Genomic DNA, 21648 nt, shown 5'->3' on the forward strand with positions numbered 1-21648 from the left:
CAATCAAAAATTTCATTGGAGCTGAAAAAACATATCATGGAAGTGTGGGAAAAGGAGATCGATCCTAAAATAATTGAAAATCTGTATTTATCGACGCCAGGCAATATACAAGAATTTATTAAAATTAAATAAAGGTGAGATTACGTCAAAATAATTTTTTTTAAGATGTTATAAAAGTATTTTATTTACAAGCTTTTAATTTTTAAATGTCTTCGATATTCCTTTCTATGAATATAACAGAAAAAGGTCGGCGCACGTGTTGAGTTGGAGGCTCGCCATTATGCACTTGCTGGGACGACGAAAAAAATGCACCTTTCTCAGAATTGACGCAATTATACAGTCCTAATTTTACAATATCCGTATTTTTTTAACAGTATTAACGTAAAACGAAAGTTAGTTATACATCAAAGTTGATAAAATAAACTTTCAATTGGCGAAAACTGTACTATTAAATTCAAATATATGCACATGGCCAATCAAACACCGTGCCATGTTTACAATACATCCACTGAGCTTAACACCAGTGGCTTTGTACAATAGCCATATACACAGATATAAAAAATGTAGGCAAACTATCGCAAATCCGAGACAGTCTTCAGTCCCGCATCTCTCTCTGGTTTGCCGCTTTATTTTGCGTCGTTAAACGTCCAAAATCCTCGGTTTGTGTGCACGTGTATGCATAGTACATACACCCAAATTGTATTTATACACACAGGTCAAAAGCTCGGGACGTTTAATGTATGCACAGGTGAAGCGCTTCGTGTTGATTCTCAAAGTCGAAACGCCACTGTTTAGACGCCGCTGTAAAGTTTTTGGTTTAATTACTAGTGTACACACAACGCAGTCGTAAAATAGTGTCTTTATTAATGTAAGAAAAACCGTGTAGAATCGATTGGTCGCGTGTAACGATGAGGTCACAAATTAAGCTATGTCCACGAGGGTTGATACCGTGACCTCACCACAGACGATGGATATCTAAGCAAAGTAATTGGTTTATTAAATTAACTTATTTACCAGGATCATGTTCTAATTGTTAGAAAGTTTACCATAAATAAAGACAATATTAAAAGGACTAGACAAGAAACCATTATGGGCCGAATCTCACCCTTTAAAATTTACATTATATTGAGTTTCTCTTGGAAGTATTGATTTTATTTTACCTACATTTTATCATGGTCTTGAGACTTAATTAAATTTTTGGAAAATTATCATTGATTGTTTACAGGCCTAATGCAGTATTATTTTTTCATAATCACAAAATTAAAATTACAATATGTAAAATACAAAAAATCTCATCTTGTGCAACTAATCAAACATTTATTAATCTATGATTATTTTGTTCAAGAATTTTGCGCTACACGATCAAATTCAACACTAAGTATTTTTTAATTTAAATGTGTTAAAAAAATATGTTCATTTTTCATAACAATTAGCATTTTCCATAACAGAAGATAATTTGTTAAATACCCAAATATGTAAGAAAAATCTACTTCGTTATTCGTATATTTTTTTTTAATTTAAAAAATATAATATATACTACATGAGTCTGAAAAGTATGTCCGACAATAAAATGTACTAACTACTGCGGTCAAATGTTTAAGAATATTTTAAAATGTAATTTGGCGACTATTTACAAAGCTAAACTGCTTCTCGAATCGAGAAAAATAACTGAAAATAGTCGCAGGCTGAATTGCGTATCTTTAGGCGAACCCATAAAATCCCGAAAGCATATATATCGTTTTGTCTTTGTAATATTTAACAATTTTAAAACATTGCAGTAGTATTTTTCTTACTAACAAAGTACTAAAATTCGAATTATATTATTTTCGCCGTTGCGTAAGTCCGATTCGCGAAAACAATGCGGCGTTGCGTTCGTATGTGATATTTTCGTTGAATTTCGCGAAATTTCCAAGACTTTGTTTACCGACCATCAATCACGAAGCGAAAATCGATTCGGTTTGTGGAAAACTAGAGCCGAATGTCAATATAATTGCGACACTAGGATCTGCAACAGTACAAATGCGGAACAAGATAGATGGCGCCGGATATGGGAGCCGAACGGACAAGCGACACAAAAAGGATATATAAAAAGCTGCTCTTTTTGTTTTTTGTTTCGACTTTAATTTGAACCCTTTGTGTTTAACCGATATACACGACTAATTAATTGTAAGTCAAACATAATCAAAATTTATATCAATTGAAATAAGGCCGTGAGGCCTGGACTGATAATCTGTAAAATATGGAAATATTGGTATGACGTAAAGTGTGGTTACAAAATATGGAACGATAAGGAGCTAGACTTTTTTACAATATTACGATTTTAAATGAGTAAGAATCAAATGAAGAACATCTAAACCGAATTTTGACCCATAGGGAAAGCGCAAAAAACAATTATCCCTTCTCAGAAGTCAAAAATCCACGTCAAAAGCAATAAAATCGTGCCTTCGCCATCGCATTGGGAACGCTCGTTACCGAGCGTTCCCACTGCGACGGCGCCGACACGATTTTATTGCTTTTGACGTGAATTTTTGACTTCTGAGAAGTGATAATTGTTTTTGCTCCCTCCTATTGACCAAAATTCAGTTTCACCAATCGTAGTAATATCGATAAGGATAGCTATCATATTTTTAAAATAGTGTAATTAACAAGTGCAGACAAACTATGGAGCAATATGCGAGATGCGACGAGATGAGACAGCTTAGATTATATTTTTGACTTCACTTAATGATATTTCTAAAATTATAATTAGTTTTAGAACTTTCATTAGGTTAGATTTGGGGTAGAACAGCAAATGGACGTTTCGCTACTGTTTCATATCAGTTAAATTATAATTTCGCGAGTAGAAATATATATCTAATGGTGAAAATGTATTTGAACTTCACTAGTGAAAATATAACATTACCAAAAAATACACATTCTTTGTAACATTTATACATCGCATGTAAATAAATAATGATAAGTCAAGTACGTAAATTTATATATTGCTAGAGTACGCTCGGGATAAGGATGCCGGTTTGTTATTGTGTGCGTGTACATGTATATGAGAGGGAGAAGCGATGTAGAGTGTACTTCGTTGTCTCGCTTTCTCTTTTAAGGACAGTCGCTGATTTGTCAACGCTGGTATTCGTCATTAAAGTGCAGTGTGGCACAGAAGTTCGATATTCTCTAGTGATTTATTTTAAATAATTTTGTGTTGATATTGGTTTAACCCAGATATGCCCACTGTCCCATGGGTAGGTCACTAAATTCGTGCCACTGTTTTTTATTTATAAATGAAATTTTAAGAGAACAAAATTTCTTGGACATATCTGGGTTAATTGATATCAAGGCTTCAAATATACACTAAGTTATTCGTTCTCATACCCGTGGATTAAAATATTTTTCAATTAATCCGTACGTTGTCGGTTTTTTACACTATTCTTTGTAAGGCTTAAAAAAGTTAAAAAGTTAAATTATTCTTATCGTTGCGCCAATGATAATTTATTAATTTATTCAATGGATTATAATGATTTAATAGAGTCGTCGAGCCATTAAACAATCTGCGAATAATTTCTTTCCCCATTTTATATCTTTTTGCTTTTGAAGAATAGCTAAAGACTTCATTATTTTTTTGACTAGTGAAAGATTTTGAATTTTGCAAATATTTAATTAATGACATCAATGTCTGGTTTCTTCGATTATATAATATATTTTTAATTGTCCGTTGAAATTTCCAACTTAGCTCAGATGTATATATGTTAAATAAACATATATATTTTTTTTTAAATAAAAAAATTAAATATTCTGAGCGAAATTGTTTTGAGCCACACAGTTCACGCACAGAACAACAAACTGGAATCCTTATCCCGAGCGTACTCTACATATGAAAAAGTTGAAATCATATAATTTTACTAGCATCTGCCAGATTAATTATATTTTCATTGGTAAAAATATATATCTACCGGTGAAAATGTATTCCGATATTATTTTATTGAAATGAATAGATTTCGGGATAGATTCAATAGTGTTTTTATGGATAGCCCAAGAATTTCTGGTTCAAAATCAGAGTCATTTTAAGTTTTTTAATATTAATTTTAGATTCATAGTATTTAATTAAATGACATGTATTTTTCTGCGCGAATTTAAGGAGGGGCAAATGTCCCCACCTGTGACATTCCTGTCTTGTGTAAGAGACGCGTTCTCGAACGATGACGTCCTGCCTGCAATGGTTAGGAATAAGGGACACAATCGCGACTCTCTATGGCACTCTATAGTCCGCAGATCAACGAATTGTAAACTCCACCCCTCAACAATTTAAAAAAATGTTTCATTGAATATACGCTATGTCGACAACGAAATTAAATTTATCCCAAAAAGGCACTAGGATACAAATACGGATACGGTCCGTACTCCCACTTAAAAAATCTTAAGTAAACTCCTCTGAATCCTCTTCAACAACAAGGAGTAAATCTCTTTGCTAGGATTTAAGTCAATTTGAGTTTATCGAATAGTTACGATTTTTATCAATCGTAATTGGTTTATCAATCAATCTGGTGAAATAATTATATGTTATATTAACTACTGGGGCTAATCGCAATTAATATTACACACGTGATGAATAATAATTGCTACGAAAAACTATTAATCCACATCATCTACAACGATATTAATTACCATATTTAATTTATTATAACGATGGCGCTAATTAATCATATAGCGTTGTCGGCAAATCGTTACAACTGTCAGCTGACAATAACAACAATAACGTAAAAAAATTACGCGCTCAAGTTACCATAACGCCGTTACGTTCACCTCGATTGTGGGATGTTGCGGTAGCGTTTACGTACACCGGCAATTACGATTTTACTTTCGTTCGATCTGCTCCATTTAGCCTCACTTTTTTTTCTTTTCATGTCCATAACGCAAACGTTTGCTTTAACACTTCATCGTCGCACATATTAGATTTAATTCGGAAAATCGGACACCCTCGGCACGTACGTATAATAATACTGGAAAGGGTCTTCATCTTTTTTTATGCGCCGAGAGTTTTCTCGGGAAATTCGAATAATTTCCCGGAGCACAGAGGAAAGTCTCCCGAGGACGTGCCGGTCCCGCCGTCTCCTTTATCGCGGATGTTTTCGGGGGTTTTTTCATCGCGGGCTGAAACTTCCGTAAAAATCTTATCTTGTGTTTATAACGTCCTTTTTTACTGCGAGTATTATTGTGAGAAAGTTTCGCACCGAAATATGACGGTATAAAAAAATACGATTCGGATTATCGCGTTTCTGCGGGAGATTATCTTGTCGTAATGGTCGTAAAAATGCAAAAATAGTCCAAGGACGTGTAGAAAAATAAACACAACAATAGAGCTATTCAATCCGTTTATCCCACAATACAACCGAATTTAATACTATACATATATTTGTTATGTCTGCACTACACACTCTGAAAGTTGTCCGAACCGAAGTTAAAACTGAAGTAGGCCGAGACCTACCACACTGCCACAAATTTCATTCCGGACGGCGGTCGTGAATGACGTCCGGACGGCGGCTTCTGTCACGTACAGCTGGCATATTTGCACTCGATCGAAAAATGTATCAAATAATCGCAATTTTTAAATTGTCATTTTATTAAGTTTGTGTCTTGCCAATACAATATCAGTGAAAACTTTTCAGTCGTAAATATTCAATTTACGCAAAATCTTCGTCGGCTTTTGCAAAATGCCATAAAGCATAAAATGATACTTCAGAATACGAACATCACATCTGTGACTATCCTAGAATTTGTCGCTGTCGATCTAAATAATAATTCGTTATGGTATGTTAATTTTGAGTTACATTAAAGTTATATAACTATGATTACCAATAGTCTCTAGATCAATTTCGACGTGAAGAGAGAAGCGGAGTTTATCCGAATTCTGTTAAGTTCTTAATGATGTTGTTTGGAGCGAGACTCGATCGAAAGTTTGAGCGCAGTGTATTCGTTTATATACCTTGATCAGCCTGAGGGAAGTTTAGTGCTCGCCCACTTTTTAATTTTTATGACCATTACGTTGAAATTTAAACAGATTGCATTTGTGTGGTTTGGTTTAAAAAAAATCATAAAATTTTTCACTTTTTTAGAGAAATTATGAAAAATTATTTAATACAAAAATACGATTATTTGATATCAAAGCAAAAATCGCGCAGAATACGAACACCACATCTGTGACTATCCTACAATTTGTCGCCATCGATTCTAAATAAGAATTCGTTATGGTGTGACATTTATATAAACCGATCTAGGAAAATACATAAGGATATTCGAATCCACTAATTATTTAATTTTATATGAAAAAAAATATAATAACGATATCTGTTAGAAGAATATACCATAAAAAATATAATTAATCCCTTTTGGTGCCCTAAAATATTCAAAGATGTCAGTAAGAGTCTGTCGAAGTCCCCGATAAGCATGTGGTATTATAACTTGACCACGTGACCACGATGCAGCGCTCGACATGCGTGTTTACCATAGGACGCCTACGCGCATAGTGAAATTGAACCGAGTTACTCGTTCTATGTCAGTTTACGAAACACCATATCATTATCTCTCTCTCCCTCTCGTCACTTAACACGCTAAAGAGCGAAAGGGGAAGTATCTCACTGCTCGCGCTCGAAAGAGCAGCTCCGACTTCGGTCCTTTTGCCGACAATGTTCGGAAGCGCTCGAAGCTGGCCAAGTCTACTGAATTACCCCCACTTTACCTCCCGTTCTCGGTAACCTCGGACAACTTCCGAGAGATTTTAGAGCGGACAGAACTGAAGTAACCCATTATATTCTCCGTACTTGGCCAACCTTAATCAACTTTCAGAGAGTGTAGTTCAGGCATTACAGATTACTAATTCTGTGTTATTTTTAAATTATATATTGTATACTTAGAAACGTAAAAAAAATCCATCGTAATGCAAAACATATCGTTAAAACAATTAAATATATTTTAAAGTATTTGAATGACCTACAATTTTTTGCGATTTTCTATTACTCTAACCGGCCGGCGGTTTTATTTTTGCTATGGTGCTCTAAGAACAGGATCTGATCGGTAGAATGTCAAACGATTTATGGCTATTTTTCTTTTTCGATAATCCAAAAAGGTTTTTTATATTGTTTTTGTAAAGTAGCAACAGCTGTTATTGACAATTGTCTCGCGATTATTATTGACAGCCAAAAGGGCCTTAATTGTTTTGTTAAAACAATTGGAAAATATTAATTTTGAGCTAAGCTCGAAATTTCAACGAGCAATCAAAGAGAAATTATATTACCAGATATTGATTAAATATTTGCAAAATCTTTTACTAGAATGACTTAATAAAAGTAACGAAGAGCTATTATTTTTTTCTATGCACTATACAACCACTGGAGCTGATATTTTTTATGCACTCATGAATGTTCTTAATAAATATAATTTATCAGTGAAAATATTTGCTTGTAATGCAACTGATTGTGCACCAGCTGTGACGGGTAGTACTAAGAGAGTTGTTGAAAAACTAAAAGAAACATGCATTATTTACCAGTAAGTATTATGTTCAAAAGTTGCAGATGTCGAACATGTTCTAAAGATAGTCACTTAAATTGTAAATGATACTCTAGCACGCGGACTTTATCATCGCCAATTTGCTTCATTTCTGGAAGATATATAAAGTGAATAGATATATCTACCCTATTTATTATATAATACGACTTTTTAGTTTATTTTTAAATATTGGAAATATGCGTACCTCTGCCTTAGGTAAAGTAGCTTATGTGGCCTATGGTACAAATCGAGTTTAACATGCCTGCCCTTTAGCCTTTAAGATTTTACAAAGAGATAGAGGACTTAATGTAAATGCATTTAAAGTGTGCTTTGAAATTCTGGTATTAAAGAGAAAATTGCGTTTTATAGTTAAAACGCCTGTTAAAATAACTGGAGAAGAAGAACTGAATAAAATACCAAGCGATGAAAATTATGTAGCGATGTTTAAGATAAAGCAACGGGGAAATAATAAAAATGATTAAAAATTAATACATCTTATATTTTATCACATGATCACATCGAATTACTGGTTGATAGGAACAGACCGCCCATCCATGTCTTATATAACAGTATCTAAGCATAAAATTTCTTTCACACATTTCGACGAAAAACTCGAAGATAAGAATAAAAATTAAATATATCCTCTGATAGGTGGTTTATGCTGCAAGAATGCAGCGTTTCGTAAATGGTATATAAATTCAAGCGGAATTGTAATCGTTCGTTGGTTGCTTTTTAAAGTATGTAATTAGGTTCTGCGCGAGGCAAGGTCGAAATCGTAGCGGAAAATGCCGCAATCGGAATTAACGGCGTAAAAACGCAAACGATGTACCGGGAAAATGCACGATTTAGCGTTGTTTTTTTATTATTATTTCGGCATTTTCACTGCTGAGCGTTTCTCTTTTTAAAAGTTTCTAATGAACTACGGTTTGTGTCGTTATCATTAGGAATCGCTATTATGATAACAATGCGAATTCGGAATTAATTCGTTACAGTTAAACTGTGGATACCGAGTGAAGGTTAAACTGTGATTTTTAACGCGGATGCTATGCTATAAATATAAATTCTTTATCGAAAATAAATAATAGTAAAAAAATCTGTGCCGGAATTAGGTAACACTTGAATTGATTTGCATTAAAATACACCAAAGCCTTGTATAACACGGTTTTATATTACACTGTTTTGATATAACACGGTTTCAGAAAAAAAACAACAATTAAAAATTAATTAACATGTTCGATTCATACCCATATGGATCGCTCTACGACTAGATGAGAATTGAACAGTTACACAAGCTTGGAAAAAAATTTCTATTCGAAATTGTATCGCTATGGTTTCTGCATCCATTAAAGAAATAAATCAATCGACTTTAAATTCTTGCTAAAAAAAACTGTGGCCAGAAGTAGTCCCTGGAGAAAATGTTGTACCACAAATAGAAGATGAATACCAAAGAATATTTAACATTTGTCATGGTATTAGTGGAGAAGGATTTCGTGATATGGATATTCAAGATATCGGAGAAATATTGGAAGATCGTACGTTGAACAAAAAAGAATTAGATGATTAGAAAAATAAATGTTAGATGAAACTACCATAGTTAATGACTGAGAAAGCAGTTGCAGCGAAGTAGCTAAATGTTTCACATTAAAAACAATAAATGACGGCTTGGAATTGGCTGATAAATTAGATCATTTTTTTATAGAAACTGATCCTATGACGGAGAGAAGTTTGAAGATCAAGAGGGGATTACAGCAGATTTTGGCCCCTTATAACAAAATACGTAAAAATATGCTAAAAGTAGACAATCGCTTAATACAGATTTTTTAAAGGTTAAATCTAAAAGTCCTCTAATGATGAAAACTTACAACCGATCTCGAAAAAGATTCAAACATATAGAATTTTAAGTGATAGCGATGATGAATGAATGATATATTATATGTTTCATATTTAAAAAAATCGATAAATATGAAAATGTATATTTTTTATTGTTTATTTAAGAAATAAAGGATGAACTAATTTAGATTTTTTCTTGGAACGCAAACCATAATTTTGTATGAATTGCAAACTTTGTATAACATGGATTTGTATAACACGGCGTTTTTGTGGTTGTACTATAAAAACGATCTATGGGTAAAGCGCTTATTTTTATATAGAAGCAAAGTTTTAAACCCCGTACAATATGTGTACTCTGGATTTCGGACTCGGATCAAGGTTGCGTGAAGAGGGAAGCGGCTGCTTTATTGGACTGCTCGACGTTACTATGCTTGGTGCGAGTTCTGGGAAAGTGCTTAAAAAAAGCTTCTGACGGAAATGTATTCCGAATGGACATGTCTGATATAAATATGTTGGTCGTTATTAAGCATTCTGAATTCTCTTGAAATGAGAATTCTCGACTTCACTTCTAAAATTTCTCGAGAATCCTCGAGAAATTTTGATTAATGATAAAATGTATGGCATACAATTAAGTATTGCAGATACATAATTACATATCATTATTAAATAACCTTTTAGTAAAAACATGTCATCTAAAGTAGAATCAAACAGGCTCATTCTTTATTTTTGTTAAACAAATTTTTTCACCAAACAAATCTCAATTATTTATATTAATTTTTTTTAAAATGAGTCAACATTTTTAAGAAGTAAAATAGCAATTATATGGACAAATTTTGTGATCAAGTGAACTTTGACGATAGTTTTTTTGCCTTCTAAGTGTTGTTATTTATTATTTATTTATTAAACCTGAATATACATTTTGCTTATTGCACAAACACAGTCTTGCGTGTTATGAGCCAATAAAAAATGATTATAAATATTTGTTGAACCACGATTTGCTTATCACGATTTTAATAAGATATCGTCAATTGCTGCAATTGTACAATAGTTCAGAGGGGCAGATCGGAGAGGGCTAAATACCGGTAAATTTTTGCGATCGATTGAGTCTTTATGGGTCGAAAATGTAAATGTTCTATTTGTAAATAATTAATCTATTTTAAAATAAGTCAAGCCCGTTGAATATCACAAAATCAATCGACAGGAACATTTGGAAGGCGCGGGTCGGTACTTTTATGATTCCCCTCCAGAAAAGTTTTCCGATCACGAACCGGTGATCTATCGCTAATAATGAAAAATGCAGGCTGCACTGCCGCCTCACACGTACGACGTGTTTCCACGCAACCGGGAAACTCTGTATCGATTTTCCGAGTCTGTCGAGGGTCGCACGCGTGTCAGCGACCTGCGAGAGACCAGACTTGGCAACCAAGAGCAAGAATCGCCCGCAGACGTGACGTGGGGCGCGGGTTTGAACGCCAAAAAGCGTTACGAGGCCGCCGGGTCGGAACCGGGTCCAGATAGATACTACCCCGGAGACGAGCGATCTCGGAAGTGTCGCGATTGAGCTAATTTACGGTCGAGTCGAGACGGGGATGCGAAGCGTCGCCGACGCAACGGCCTTTAACGAGCGATAAATTACGAGTAATCGTCTTCGGTAGTGTCGATTGTATCGCCATTGGCGGTTTTGAAGCGCCGTTACGCGAAATTAACGTCTTCGAGGAATTTGATTTAATTGAAAATGTTTTAAGCAAAATGAATCATAACATATATTTATATGATATAGCATAATTTCATTCAATACACCAAGAGACGAGAATAATACACCCATCGTCCTTATTCCAGTAACATCTTGAGAATACATTACATTCTCGGAAAACTACATTTCCGACTCTCTTAGAATCTAAATTTACCCTTCTTGTATTATCTAAAACAAAATTTCGCTCCGAGTTTCCAAAATAGAACGATATTGTGTTTTGTATATTATTGTATCCGATCCTCAATTCTTTTTCGATCATAAAAACATACAAACACTAATTAAAAATAACATAGCTTTGATTCGACACATGTAACAGTTTATCTGACACGTGCGATTGAAGTAGTAAATGTGATCTTGTATACAATATACAAATTATATATCGTATCAAACGATCGTCGTTAAATTGCAAGTAAATATGAAACGACTTATTTACCCAAGAATTATTCAGATAAAATCTTGCTGAGACAAGAGAGGAAGAAATTAAACTAGGCGTCAGTTAAAAAAGTTTTTAATGCTTAGCAGACACTTTTACTTTGAGTACACCAGTTTAATTGATAACAAACTTTCAAATGTAATTTTATTTACTTTTTTTAAATTCATCATAGCTCCACTAATCATGATTAGTACCTAAACTTGTACGATCTGCTTTCGAACCCCAATTAGATCACATCAGCAGTTTTTTTGTTATCAGATATGTCGCAGCGCACACGACCGTAACAAATTGAGTTGCAATATAATTAAACTTGCAAAAATTAGACGTAGAGTTGTTAAATGGAAATTGTTGAAACTAGTTTAACATACATATAAATTCTCCGTGGGCGAAACGCTTTATAATATATGGTGTCTATGATACACGCTTATTAAAACTTTCTCTCCATATAAATTTAACGTAAAACATATTTTATTACGTCAGTGCCATTTTTGTGCTCATATTTTATACATTCAATATAATATCAATAAACGATCGCCTTTCGACAATAGGAAACAGCGCTGGCAGATAATGTACAAACAATAAATAATGACGAAAAAACAGTACACTAGGCCTCGAAGTTATCGATCACGGTAATTTACATGCTTCGAGGGGTTTCGCCGTGAAAATAAAATATAATATAATATAATAAAAAAAACCGCCACGCACAGCCGTGACCTAGTTCCGCTTTGTTGTTTCTATTCGCGGACGAGTTCGACTCCGAACTTCGAACTTGTGTGTCCCTGGGGTAGGAAAATTAAATATTTCAGGGGTCAGATCGAATGGGCGCGAAGGTCCCGAATTAATTAACGTTACGGCGGGGTGTCTTTTGAGCTGACGCAGAAGGGCAATTAAATTTGGGACAACAATCGAAAAACTTCGTCCCACATGAACGCGCCCTAATCGGCAAACGAAGCGTGTTTCGGGTAACTTATTCGAGGAAATAATCATAAATACACTTGCAGAATACATAATGCTATGGAATGCGTTGCAGCTCCACCATCTTAAATTTATTTATTATTTTTTAGGCAATAACAAATAGTCTGGTTCCACCCCGAATCATTATTACTGGTCAGATGATCAAGAACTGAAAGTGACGTTGCACTTCCCTTAATTCTTTGTGATACAAAAAGCCGAACATGGCGGTAATGAAATCACTTCCACCAGGAACAAGGAATATACTTGCTTAAGCAACTTTCAGAACCACCACTTCGCTTCCAACTTGGAATAAACAAGAGTTCAAGTGAACTCACATCAAACGAAGCAAACCGTCGCGATAGAAACGACTCTTATAAACCTTCTAACGGCAATTACCTATATAATTTTATAATAATAAATACAGTTTATTAATATTTTTTATATTCTGATAATTACAAATATTCTTATAACAGACATGTCATGAAATTAAGCTGCTTAAGTACTTCCCGAGTATATACAAAAAAAATCAAAGAGTTGAGAGTGGCTCTCTAAAATTTATTTATAAATATATATTTGGATGTATGGATTTAAGTCTAGTTATTGTGAAGGCTAAAGCTACGATAAAATGGTGCAATGAAAAACGCTACACTATTCATGACATTTAAAAGACTGAAATAGGTTCGGCAATATCGGAACCAGACACTTGTGGGTTGAACGAAGCCCATTTATACCGTCGAATTTAACTTTTTAAAGCAACTATTTTTTTATTAGTGTCGACACCACTATAATCGTAGCGATAAAATTGTTGTAAAAAACTCGCTAAAAGAGTTGTAAAACTAATTGATTTGTATTCTGTTTAATAAAGTTTTATTCGTCAGCGTAAACGTTCAATAACGGTGCATTATTTTCATACAAATTAACTATACCGTTATAAAGATGACGATTAAAAGACACGGTAAACGGATGAGCAACGTTGCCAATTATACTGATTTTAAATCTACATTACGCCATTATACATCTTTAAGAGTCAGAAAACATCTATACATAAAACATCTAACATCATATACACAGATTTTGAAAAAGCATTTGACAAAGTTAACCATGCTTTACTTGTAAAAAAGTTATCTAATTTCGGGTTTTCTGAAGATCTCATAAATCTATTCTCAAATTACTTGACCAATAGATATCAATTCGTCAAGTATTTCAGAACGATATACGACCCCTACTGAAGTACCTCAAGGATCCAATTTGGGTCCATTGTTGTTTTTATTGTTCATTAATGACATAGAAACAGCAATAGAGTATTCAGATTTTTTATTATATGCAGATGACTTGAAAATTTACAAGAAAATGCATTCGATTTCTGATTCCCTCGACCTACAGGAGGATCTCGACTATATATGGAAATGGGCTTGCTATAACCAATTGCCTTTCAGTGTAAAGAAATGTCACACAATTTCATTTTCAAGGTCGTTAACGCCGGCAAAATATTCATACCATCTAGGCGGATATTTTCTGGAAAGGTTTTCTTCAACTAAGGATTTAGGAATGACTTTCGAAGAACGTTGGAAATTTAGCCAGCACATTGCAGAGACTCGTAGCAAATCCTTAAAAATGCTCGGTTTTATATTGAGAAATGCGCGTTACTTCAGGAATACTTTAGTATTGCGCACTCTTTATGATACTCTAGTCCGCAGCATACTAGAAACTAGCTCCATCATTTGGATCCCAGGCGTAATGAATCAATGTAATGAATTGAAGCTGGAAAAAGTACAACGTAAATTTCTTCGATATTTATACTTGAAGGAATACGGGTATTATCCGTTCTTGTTTCCCAGTGCTTTTATTTTGGGAGCCCTGGGATACGTTTCTTTGTCGACTCGCAGAAGTGTTTATGTAATTAAACACTTCTGGAAATCGCTCAAGGGCATCGTAGACAATCCTTCAGTGCTCGAGCAGCTTCAAATGTGGGCTCCTGAAGGTGGTTATAGTTCTCGGTCGCGTCCACTATTCTTGCCTGTTAAGACTAGAACTGGAGCACTTGCCAACTCTTCCCTGGCCAAGGCTATTTATCTGCTCAATTCTGTCCATAGAAATATTGACATTTTCTCTTGCACATATGGAGTTTTGGTTCAGTTCGTATGGGACAATGCACAAATGTTGAGGTGATTTGTGTCTGTTGTTTTGTCTTGTTTATATTTGTATGTATTATGATGTATTTGTACTTTTGACTATCGTGACGCATTGGGTTTGCCTGACAGGTCACGATGGTTATAATTTTAATAAATAAATAAATCTGTATTATAAAATAATAAAGAGGCTGGTTTCGAGGTATCAGTGAATTATGTGTATTATAATTTACAATCAATAGATGTCACTTTGCAGCTAGGGTCGGTTTTCAATATTAGCGCATTTTTATAAATAAAAATTTGAGTCTGCTGCTGAGGTTAGAGCTCGCGGCCGCTGGCTTACTAGTCTAGACTTTACGGACTACGCTATTCCGACCTTATTCATGCACGAGAGTCGCATGAATACTACGGACTAAAATTAAAAAATAAATATCAATTGTGTGATAACAATGGTTTTTAATTAAGATTATGATTATTTAAAGAAAATGTTTTGTAAATATCTGTAATATCAGCAATGATTCTAAATTAGATTTATACGACTAGGATTTCCTAGTAAATAAAATAAACGAACAACAGAAACGAAGCATTTTCCATTGTTTATATAATATGACGCAATCTCCATTATGAAATTAACTTATTATTTTACACGTAGTGTACAGCAGTTTACTCTTATTTTATTATAAAAACGTAATCAAATCATAAAAAAATAGCCAGAGATGTAACAAACGCTTTGAGCAACATATGCGAATTTCGTGTGCGCGAATTTTCATTTCATTTCATTCAACTCTCAAGCGTGCTATCTGTTTTAAACTCAATTTCGAAAATACATACGCCCGTAAAACTTTTAGTTTTTGATATAAATATTTTGACAATATACACAACAGACGTGTGTAGTGGAAAAAATATATAAAAATATTAATAATAAACTTTAATAAACACAAGAGATCAATCATATATCTGACACGTTAACATACACTTTGGAAGGTTGCTTGGCATAAAATTGAACCTTTTTTTCATTACGCCGCACGTTACACGTTAGCGTATATAATACGGACAGACACAAGATATCTCCAGGGATTTGCGACAATACGCTGCCATCTGAAATTTTCAGCGCGATTGATATTGGAAATGAATATCGAGTTCCAGCGATGCGAAAAATTTATACTCGACATACGTGCATTTTAACATAATACAATTTAATGATACGATAAAAAACGAACGAGCGTAAATTTGCGCTTTCTTCCCGGTTAGGGGTTCGATATATTATATCACGTGACCGAAAATAGGTTATAAATAACGCGCACACATGAACAAAATGAAAAATACGGGACCCATTGTGTCGCTAATTCCTTTAGCGACGTTCTGCCACACAATCGAAATATATAATATAAATTTTCCGAATGAAAAACGAGCGCGGAATATTATTTCAAACGAGCGTTATAAAAATAAACTGCCGCATGGGATCTCTTTTGGATTCGCAAAAAAGGCCGGACCTCGTTTATAGGGTTTTCCGCAGCGGAAAAGGGTCATCGATGAAATTATTACAATGAGTGCGTACGCGGATAGAAAAATAAAATAACTAACAGTAATTGATCTGCGGATTTCCAACGCTTAACCGCCCATATAGTACGGCTTCGATTCGAATCCTGACGATAGGTTCGAATAACGATCCGAGCTCCCACAGGAGTCGATCTACTTTTTAAAGGATAAAAGTGTCCCTGGGCGACATTACTTCTGGCGGGTATCGGGGCAAAACGACTCTTGAATGTTGCAAAAAAAATCAGTAGCAAAACCGGGTAAATCCAGTGAGGTTTATATACAAACATGATTACGCAACGTGTAGCGAGTGCTTTATATTGCACAGTTCAGATAAAGCAAATTATTAAAAATATACTAATTCGAAACAGATTATTAATTAATCAAGGACGAGTAATAGCAAACCTTAACTAGAAATTATCTATTGTACATGAAGCCTTGATATTATACTTGGGAAACCCTTGAACTATTCAGTTTATACGATCGCTTTGAAGTTTAACTGTTAAATTAACGCAATATTGTTCCTAAAAGCTTATAATTTGCAAGTTTTGTGTATCAAATTATCCACAGTCGAACCACTCGATTAAAATAATTGTTATAATCTTACTATTTAATAACTCAAGACACGTAAGAGATAATTTAAATTATTTTCAGGAAAATGACAGTTACGTGTTTTTTTCCCTCTCTGATTTATAAGTTATTAAATAAATAAATAAAGGAATACTTTTTTACGTAATTTCCCATGTGTGAGAAATAACTCATTATGCTGTTACAATTTGACACATTAAACTTATAAATTGAATACGCATGCATTTAGAAAAATACAATAAGTACTCTTATGCCTGCACTACACTCTCTGGAAGTTGGCCAAGGTTGGCCAAGGTCGGAGAATATAGTGGATTATTTCGGTCGAGTTCGGTCTAAAATCTCTCGAAAGTTGTCCGAAGTTACGAGAACGGGAGGTAAAGTGGGGATAATTCAGTCGACTTCGAGCGCTACCGAACATTGTCGGCATTATTTTCCGAGTCAAAGGGACTGAAGTCAGAGCTACTCTTTCGAACGCGAGTGGTGAGATACTTCCCCTTTCGCTCTTTAGCGTGTTAAGTGACGAGAGTGAGAGAGATAATGATATGGTGTTTCGCAAACTGAGATAGAACGAGTAACTCAGTTCAATTTCAGTATGCGCGTAGGCGTCCTATGGTTAACACGCATGTCGAGCGCTGCATCGTGGTCACGTGGTCAATTTATATTACCACATGCTTATCGGGGACTTCAACAGACTCTTACTGACATCTTTGAATATTTTAGGGCACCAAAAGGGATTAATTATATTTTTGATAGTATATTCTTCTAACAGATATCGTTATTCAATTTTTTTCATATAAAATTAAATAATTAGTGGTACTTGATTTTATTAAAAAAAAACGTTTCGAATATCGTTATGTATTTTCCTAGATCGGTTTATATAAATGTCACACCATAACGAATTTTTATTTAGAATCGACGGCGACAAATTCTAGGATAGTCACAGATGTGGTGCTCGTATTCTGAAGTATCATTTTTATGCCTTATGGCATTTTGCAAAAGCCGACAAAGATTTTGCGTAAATTGAATATTTACGACCGAAAAATTTTCACTGATATTGTATTGGTGAGTGCCCACACAAACTTTTATAATTATCAGTAGTGTAATTTTAATAATGACGATTTAAAAATTGCGATTATTCGGCACATTTTTCGATCGCGCGCAAATATGCCAGCTGTACATGACAGCAGCCGTCGTGCACCCGCCGGCGCACGGAAGTCGGCAACCTCGGCCGACTTCAGTTAAACTTCGCTTCGGACAACTTCCAAAAATAACTATTTTAGTGCAAGCATTAAAATAGTTATTTTTAAATTTTCAAAACAGGATGGTGTCGACGATCGGGGATTTTCAGCTACGCACCTTAGAGTCATGATTGCGACCCTTATTCTTGCGGTTGCGACTAGAACGTCAGCGCTCAATAAAACTATCCTTACATATATATAATATGTATACACATAAAGGTCATCATGACGCATTACGGAAAACTGTAAAATCATAATGGTTAGATTTGTAATATTAATTGTACAATATTTTAACTAACTTCATCGTGATATTAAATACACCGCTCGCAACAATTCGTGAGGAAATAATTGGTTCGTGTCGCACAAAAACGTATCCATATTTGAATCGTTAACGTCCAACATTAATTACTCACCTATTTTACTACGTTCTATAATAAATATACACATCAATAAACTTCAAAGCGGCTCACGCGCACAGCAGTTTTAAATTACTTTGTCGGATAGCAACGCAACAGAAAGAAACTTAACTAAACTGCTCGCTCTCTAAAACGAAATCCTTGTTAGATACTTTCAGCCGTCTTTGGTTTAAGTTGTTAAAACTTTAATTCATACAAATAACGCGCAAGATACCCACACACACATATGTATATCCGAAACCCTAATCTGAAACCGAGCGGATCGACCTAGTCATTGAGGAACGAACACACGCGAGATTATAGAACGCAATTTTCTCGTGTCAATTGGTATCGCATTTGACAACATTTGATTGCCTTGTCCAGTCACCCGATCCACTGCTTTTGTGAGCGATCCGAATCTCGGATCCAAATTGAATTTTGCGAAGGCATTTTAAGGTACGTGTCTAGGTAAAAAGGTTATCAATCAATCTTCTATCGAGAGCGATGATAAAATGAGGAACAAAGTTTTTTAACATTAAAATTTAATGTTATATGAAAGGCAAAAAAATGTTTAGAATATAAAAAAATGACCGCTTCGTTGGGTTCTTAATGCTTATCAACCGTTTCTATATCGATTTCGCACGCGATTATGATAAATGTTATTATGTTTTTAATAATTGAAAAAATATGTAAGATAGAAGAAAAATAATTGGTGGAACATGGCCAGAAGCTGACCACCGAGAACTGATAGCAATGGAGATCTTAAAAAAAAACTACTACAAATAATCAATTAAAAACATATTTCTAATTATAACGAATCATTAAGCACATCGCTAACATGCCCATATCATACGCACAGCTTTCTTCCATGAATATAGTTAGACAAGTTGTATTTTGTCTGGCGAGTGTGACAGTTTCGTACGACCCGTTAATCTTAATGGCTTGCGACGTTTTGAACAAAGTGACGCGTTTCTCGCGAAGGTCGCGGATTTTCCGTGAAGCCGCACATTCGTTTACATAAATATGCATAATGCAAAAACATCGCAGAGTTCGAGGGGTTCTTCGGGGAAGTTTTCCTCGGTTATCTCGCCCGCTTTTCCGTGTTAAAAGTACATTAATAAATAAATAAAAATAAAAAGTCGTTCATTAGTTCGGTTTCTCTGGAATTCCTCTCACCCACCGCTTCGGAGAATTTTCCCCCTTTTCCGGGTATATTTAACCCGTTTCATCCCCTGCGGGTACTCGCGCTCGCCCCATTTCGCCTTTCGCATTAACGGGTATTTATATTCGCGGTTATATTTTTTGCTCATTCTCAATAATAAAAGACATCCATCGTCGGAGTGAAAGCGTTACGGCGCCGTTACGAATTTCGCTCATGATTCGATGCGCCTTTTAACGTTAACTTCCTTGTTGATTTGTAGATGAATATTTTACTTTGACTTGGGTTAAGAAATAAAACTAAACAATGAATTGATAATCGATACCTTAAAACCAAATGATCCAGTATTAAGAATAATTTCCGTATTCAAATCAATTCGTCATTCCATATTCTAAGCAATATAAAAAGTCAGTAGATCAAGAAAGTGTGTAAGCCAGCAATAAAATATAAACGAAGTCAGTAAATTCAATTTATTCTTAATACAAATCTAAGAACAAGTATTTTATTTTCTGATAAGACAGCCATTAAACGGTTTGAAAACATAAATAACATGAACATAAAATACGATCGGTGCCAAAATATCGGATTGTTTCAATCGTCTGCGTTTTTTTCTTACATTTACAAAAATGTATAACTTTTAAAAAAAATTGTGTTTGTTAACAGTAGTGTTATCAATGATGCTCTTTAGTAACTGAATATTTTTTGTTTCGATATTTTGAACCAAAATTGACAATGGCAGTGGAGACAAAATAATCTCAGTTTAGCTATATTATGCTTTATGAGTTTTAATCATAATGCGACAATAGCAGTTAAAAACATCTTTAACCCTTTGAGCGGTATCGCCGTACATGTACGGCGGTCGATCTTTCACTGTTTTGAGGTATTCCAGATAGTTATATATTTACATATATAACTGAATAAGTAATAAATAAAAAACATTACAATTCTAAAATATTTTTTTAAATTTGCTTTAATGTAAATGATTTTTATAGAAAATAAAACTAATAAATTTAAGAGTACGTAAATGAACATAACAAAAGATATGTTATATTAACTTTATCAAAAATATTGAGAGTCTCTGAATTGATATAAAAAAATTCCATAAATGCCGAAAAATAAATAAAAATAAAATAAATTATTGAAATTTAATATCATAAAAGTGTTAATATAAATTAAAATTAACATACTAATTCAAAAAAGTAGTAAAATAAATGCAATATAAATAATAATAAATAAATAAGAATAAAAATAATTAGGAAAAAATACGTAAAATTAACTCACTTCCAGATGTTTAATAACGTATTAACAAATGTGTTTAAATTAACTCACTACTCAAAGGGTTAACGCAATGGCAGGGATGCCATTAAATTTATAGTGTCAAATATGATTCTAAAAATTTCGTTCTAGGTATTTTGACATTGAATATCTACGTAAGTTGCATATAGAGGTTGTTAGTGAGGATGTTAGGACTGCCTGAAATTTAAAAAAATAGTAAATGTGTCATTTTGTCTGAGGAAAAACTCGCGCAGCGTATCTCAATGGTGACTGGATATGTGCAAACTTCCACACAGCGAAAATCCTAAACAAAGATGATTGTTTAATTAGCAAATATATTTTACTTTTAATTTAATTATGAAATGTAAGTCTATATTCATAAATTTTAAAATATTATAAAATAGTTTTAAAACATGATATATTTAAATAAAAATGATGTTGATATGCTATAAACATTATTTTTATTTTCGTATTGCGCAATAATCACCGAATCATAAATGATTCTAGAACAGAAATTTTTGAGTCGTATTTTTACTGAAAATAAACAGTAAGCAACGTAAACGGCAGTGATTGTACGGATCAACCCCAAATTTCAACCCGGAGAATAGGATTACACCCCAATAGGATAATGTTATGCATTTGGTTGAATATGCTCATAATCCAATAATACATTATGAATTATTGGATTATAAGAAGACAATTACGAGACATTGTAAGCTCAGCTAATTCGTTTAAAAGCGACTCTGACAATAAAAATACCTTCCCTTATAAATCAATGAAGGGTAATTTTACACCAAGGTAGCACTCACCCTCATGTATCGAAAAAGA

General features: G+C 33.9%; 1 protein-coding gene and 2 long non-coding RNA genes across 5 annotated transcripts in view; 1 reads left to right on the forward strand and 2 right to left on the reverse strand.

Moving 5' to 3' along the window:
- Khc-73 (Kinesin heavy chain 73) overlaps positions 1–21648 on the reverse strand; it is a 135283-nt gene that overhangs the window by 92374 nt on the left and 21261 nt on the right. The window lies entirely within an intron of this gene.
- LOC148237440 (uncharacterized) lies at positions 3421–19745 on the forward strand. Its single transcript, XR_015812602.1, has 2 exons — positions 3421–5433; positions 18034–19745. It is a non-coding gene; the product is annotated as an uncharacterized LOC148237440 (long non-coding RNA).
- LOC148237441 (uncharacterized) lies at positions 3571–9620 on the reverse strand. Its single transcript, XR_015812601.1, has 2 exons — positions 6182–9620; positions 3571–5744 (listed from the first exon to the last, which is right to left on the reverse strand). It is a non-coding gene; the product is annotated as an uncharacterized LOC148237441 (long non-coding RNA).

The sequence above is a fragment of the Plectrocnemia conspersa genome, unplaced genomic scaffold (assembly GCF_051122295.1).
Source record: "Plectrocnemia conspersa isolate PC_06_02 unplaced genomic scaffold, ASM5112229v1 ptg000002l, whole genome shotgun sequence".
NCBI classification, from domain to species: domain Eukaryota; kingdom Metazoa; phylum Arthropoda; class Insecta; order Trichoptera; family Polycentropodidae; genus Plectrocnemia; species Plectrocnemia conspersa.